The sequence below is a fragment of the Triticum aestivum genome, chromosome 2D (genome assembly GCF_018294505.1).
Source record: "Triticum aestivum cultivar Chinese Spring chromosome 2D, IWGSC CS RefSeq v2.1, whole genome shotgun sequence".
In the NCBI taxonomy this organism is placed as follows: Eukaryota; Viridiplantae; Streptophyta; class Magnoliopsida; order Poales; family Poaceae; genus Triticum; species Triticum aestivum.
The window spans coordinates 272,704,567-272,710,229 of NC_057799.1; the positions used below are offsets into that span (position 1 = coordinate 272,704,567).

The 5,663-nt window shown below is 38.1% G+C and overlaps 1 long non-coding RNA gene across 2 annotated transcripts; it reads left to right on the plus strand.

Moving 5' to 3' along the window:
• Nucleotides 1-436: 436 nt before the first annotated feature.
• On the plus strand, nucleotides 437-3,354 carry LOC123049224 (uncharacterized). 2 transcript variants are annotated; one of them, XR_006423491.1, is made up of 7 exons: nucleotides 437-828; nucleotides 1,927-2,094; nucleotides 2,243-2,359; nucleotides 2,425-2,683; nucleotides 2,781-2,856; nucleotides 2,947-3,076; nucleotides 3,175-3,354. It is a non-coding gene; the product is annotated as an uncharacterized lncRNA (long non-coding RNA). The 2 variants fall into 2 exon arrangements; XR_006423490.1 differs by having other exon boundaries at nucleotides 2,243-2,683.
• Nucleotides 3,355-5,663: the final 2,309 nt, after the last annotated feature.

Consider the following 5,663-nt stretch of genomic DNA (forward strand, 5'->3'; position numbering starts at 1 on the left):
ACGCCGCCGCACGCCACGGCCACCCCTCGACCTTGGCTCTGAATATCAATTGTTGTTGCCACTCTCTCTCACACCGGACGGAGGTGGAAGAAGAAGCACTCTTTTTTCCGGCGACCAACGCCCCGGCGCCCGAACGTGACACGGCTGGGAACTTCACCGGCCCTTTCCACAACCAGAACACAGGCGCTTTTATACCCGACGCACACACACCTAGCTCGCTATCATGCACGCACGCACGCACTAATCGGCCACACCGCATTAGGCCACTAACCCACGCACCCACAGCCTGCTAGCTACATGCATGATGGTTACAAACAAACTGGCTAGCTATACGGCCGCGCGGACGACGCTAACTACCTGGACGCAACCAACACGGACTCCACGGTCAGCCGCGCATGCCTCCTGGCGATCCAGTCTTCTCGAACTGGAGCCGCCCGCTCCTTCGCAAGACCTGGCTCACCATCATGTGCATCCGCTGGGCTCGCTGCAACAGCCCACCGTCGCCGCACGATCTGGCCACTTGATGGACACAGACACGAGCTCGGACTCATGCACCATCCGGGCACAGGCATGGCTTAATGTCAACACTGCTCAATGCAGGTTTGGAGCCGACCAAGGAAGTAACAGTTTAAGAGCTCGAGGAGGAGGGGCGTGTGGAGGTTTCGGCCGCCGGTGGCTGCACTGCTGGTCTTCATCGCCTGCTCCTGTCAGATCCAGCAGGACCTATCCTATTGGTTCTCCATCGCTTCACTCTACTTCATGTACATATCTGCGAAGAAGATGACGACCCTGCCCCTGTTCTTCGCCAGCCACACTCTCCCTTGTGCGGTAATAAATCTCAAGAAATGCCCGTTTCCTTAACATGAACATCAAACCTACTTTTTTGTTTGATGTTGGTGCATGTCCTGCCTGATATGTGTGTTGGGCTGCTGCTTTGCAATTGCTGGTTGTGTTGCTACTTGTGACAATGGTTATTTTGTTAAAGTTTGTGGGACGACAATGCTTCTGTCTTTTGGTGGAATCATTTTCCTTTTAATTTAATTACCTGAGAAAAAATTATTTTTTTCTTAATTTCCTTTCTCTGTTGTTTTCATGGCTGACTATTTCAAGTTATCTATTCACTGAAGCAGTTCTTGCCTGAGGGCAAGTTTTTTTATGTTCATCTAATAATGGAAAAGACCCAGACCTTCGATTCTGTAGGAACGATTTTTATTGCTCGAGTAAAATATGTGTTTACCAAAGAACATCAAAAGGGCAAGTTTTTCTACATTGGAACTTTCATTACCCCCCAGTATTTTAATCCTTTTCCTTGCATCTTGCTCCCAGGAATCCTTGAGTGTATAGGTACTCTCCATTGAAACCGTTTAGGTAGAATGCTTATGATGGTATAGTTGTTTTACCAGTATTATAATTCAGCTGTGCGAAATTTAATTGTGGATGTAAGGATTCAGGTTTGTCTCACGGTAAACCTTATCAGTTACACCTGGTAAAAGTTGAATACTGCATCCATTTATATTATATTCTGCTGAATAATATATCAAATTATCCATCTCTTTTAGGGCGGTTTGCTAACTTATTTTGCATAGCATTTATAACCGCACCAAGTGTGCTCTTTGATGAATCCTAAATAGATATAGACATACATCTTGATTAGGCCGCCTAATCAGTTTACTTTATCTAATAGATTGAATTTTTTTTGTTTCTATTTATGGTGAAACAAATGGGTTCTTCACAATTTAGTTGATGGTAAAGAGTTAGTTAAGCCGACATTCCAAATTACTTTACTAGATTAGTCGTATTGCACTATCTTTCATTGAATATGAATATTACTTTGTTTTTCATATCACATCTTTAAGATAATTAGTTCAATCTGCTTCTGTTGGCACCCAAAAGTTTATCAAACTATTTTACTTTTCCTTTATGCAGCGCAATAACCATCATCGCAGAAGCTTAGCTGATAGGCGGTGCGCTTTTTAGGGGAAGCGGAGACGAAGATTTGTATTGGCCAAAAAGATGAAGGCGCTATCGGAAGCACTGGCGAGCAACACAGTCTCAGCCGATGAATTGACGAGCTGAGGCGGGCTTCCAATAGAGGTCAGAACCAAAGAATGGCCTTTTGAGTTGGTAGAGGGATCACTAGACGTGGTGTTCATGTTTGTGTTGGCTTAAAAAATATTCATTTTATACTTTTTTATATTCTAATTTTCTAATAATCTTTCTAACCAATTATTTTATATACTAGATAACTACTGATTTTGGACGGCACCTAGACTATCGTAAAAAGCTAGATGTGGAACAACTAGCAAATTCTGTCCGTAGTTGGTCTGGTCTCAAATATAATGTTTCAACATGCAAATTGGTAAGAGCACTTCTATATATCTTAGACCCTAATTTTTATTACCTCTAATATGTAGCCTGTTTCAGATCCACGTTCCAATACAATTCAACAATGATTTCATTCTATTCTCATTGGACAAGGATAGCAGAACAGTGTACATTTTGGACCCTACTCCTATTAACCCATCTACCAATACAACCCACTCGCAAAATATTTGCCCAAAATTAAATGGATTGCAAAACATTTGCCGAAAGCAATGTCAAAAGCATGCCCTGGGTCTATATGGAACGAGAATATTTTCCTATGGCATCATAAAATACTAGATGATATTCCGGTTTACAACAGGTAACATTTTTCAGGAGTTAAAGACTATATACTAAGTATTTGTTGTTCTGAATATGTATACAATATTATTTACTAACATGTAATTCTTATATACAAGGGAATTGTCCGGTTATCGTGTTCCCCTCTTCATGTCCACATGGAAAGACGAAAGACTACATTTACCATTTTTAAAGGTAAATATTGCGGTTGTATATATCATTAATATTATTATAATTACACATCTAATACTGATGTCATCCTTTTACAAACAAATGGATGTGTAGGATGGATATGTACTCAGAAAACTAATTTTGGGCCAAGTGCTAACATTGAAGGACAATGAATGTGAAGATAACATGCCAGCTGGTGTACTGGAATTCATCAAATGTATTAGGAAAATCTAAAGCAAAACTGGTATGTCAAATAGTTTTAGTTCATTTTGAAATGCCAAATGAATCAAATTTTTGATAACACTTTTGACATCTAAACGCATAACTAACCTTATTTTGCAGGTAGTTCATTCGGTTGAAGGTGATTTGTCAAAGAGAATTCTAGCGGTCAACGGTTAATAGGCAGTGAGCCGGAGTTTGATTTGTACTTGAGACATCACTTAAGAAGTTGTTCAACACATGTACATTCTTTTGAAGATTGCACGCATATACATATTATTAATTTTGGTTTCCCAATTACAAGTGCAGATTGAGTTTCTATATATAAACATAAAACTTCTTTCAATAGCATGTACTGCTTCCAATGCTATCATGATCAATATATCCGCCAATAGTATCAGCTCGACTCTATCACGACGACAGAGTGGTGCTTTCAATCAAACGTAAAGGCAGTGCAATCCCATAATTTTATTTTAAAAAATAAAACATAATTGTACTTGACTAACATACACCTATTGATTTTTTTTCAAAAACAGACCATCAGACACGAGCAATTTCATAAAAGATTTCCTATTTAGTACAGACAGTGCCTGCTCAAACTTATCATTCTTCTTAAAGAAAAACCATTAAAAAAGGACGTCGATAACTGCCACACTTGTGGCACAACAGAAACCCGCCCACACGCCCGTGTGTGGATACCCAGCAAGCAGCCCACACGACCCTGTGTGGGCGAATATTAGCACTGCCCACACGTGTGGCAGGAGGAACACCCTACCACACGACTTGTTCGATACGAGGGGATCGATCACTCGGCAGGGAAACCCACAGCCCACACGCCTCCATCGCACCAGGCCCTTTTTAGTGTGAAAAAAAGGAACAAAAGGCCCACTGAGAACGAATTAAATGAAAAGGCCCAGATTTTAGTTTTTTCTGCAACAAATAAAAGCCAGATTTTGCTCAGCTACTAAGAAATGCCATCAGCTGCTTTGAAAATAGCAGAAAAAAATTGCCATTTTAGTTTGACCAAACTATTTGCCATTATATTGTTTTTTAACAATGGCAAAGGTTTATAAACACATATTTAATGCCCAAAATGAAATATGGCAAATCTGCCATGACAGAAAAAATCAATATTGCCATGTGAAAAGAAATAGTTCAAAAATTCATGTGAAAAGAACACATAAATTTGACAGGACAGTAAAAGATAACAAATGCAATGGCATTTTTCATTAAAAATTCCATGAAAGTTTACTTAAAATTGTCGTGTTTTGAAGGAGAATTTTGCCGTGTGTGAGAAAAAACACAAAAAGTTGAAAATCAAGTATGAACAAAGAGATTTGCCATGGAAGATTGGTATCAAAGAAATTGCCGTATTTTGTATGATGAATTTATCGTGTGTGAAAAAACATACAAAAGTTGGAAAATCAACTATGAACAAGAAACTTGCCATGGCAAATTCGTATCAAAACTTGCCACGACAAAATTCACGTAAACTAAATTTGTCATGAACAAGAAAAATTGCCATGGCAGAAAAAATCATTTACACTAAATTGCCATGATTTGAGAACTAAATTTGCCATGATCAATAAACTAAATTTGCCATTATTTGTAAACTAAATTTGCCATGAACCAATAAACTAAAATTTGCCATGATCAATAAACTGAATTTGTATCAAAACTTGGCATGACAGATTTGCCGTGTTCTGGTATGATGAATTTGCCGTGCGTGTAAAAATAGAAAAAAGTTGAAAAATAAAAATTATGAACAAGAAAATTTCCATGGCAGATTCATATCAAAACTTGCCATGGCAAATTCGTACCAAGAATTGCCGTGTGTTTGAATGATGAATCTGCCGTGTGCCAAAAAAAAAGAAAAAAAATTGAAAATCAAGTATGAACAAGAAAAATGCCATGGCAGATTCGTATCAAAACTTGCCACGGCGGAATTCACATAAACTAAATTTGCCATGAGCAAGAAATATTGCCATGGCAGATTCATATTGAAACTTGACATGGCAGAAAAATCATGTAAACTAAATTGCCATGATTTGAAACTAAATTTTTCATGATCAATAAACTAAATTTGCCATGAATCAATCAACTAAAATTTGCCATGATCAATAAACCAAATTTGTATCAAAACTTGGCATGGAAGATTTGTATCAAGAATTGCCGTGCTTTGGTATTATGATTTGCCGTGTGTGTAAAAAAACACAAAAAGTTGAAAATCAAAAAATATGAATGAGAAAATTGCCATGGCAAATTCGTATCAGGAATTGCCGTGTGTTTGTATGATGAATTTGCCGTGTGTGAAAAAACACACAAAAAGTTGAAAGTCAGGTATGAACAAGAAAAATGCCATGGCAGATTCGTATCAAAACTTGCCACGGCGGAATTCACATAAAGTAAAAATTGCCATGATTTGAAAACGAAATTTGCTGTGACTAGTAAACTAAATTTGCCATGAACCAAATAAACTAAATTTGACATGATCAAATAAAATCAGATTGCCATGGTCAATAAACTAAATTTGCCATTATCAACAAACTAAATTTGACGTGGTTAAGTAAGAAACAAAAACATAAAGATTGGCATGGGCGTGTTAAAAATAA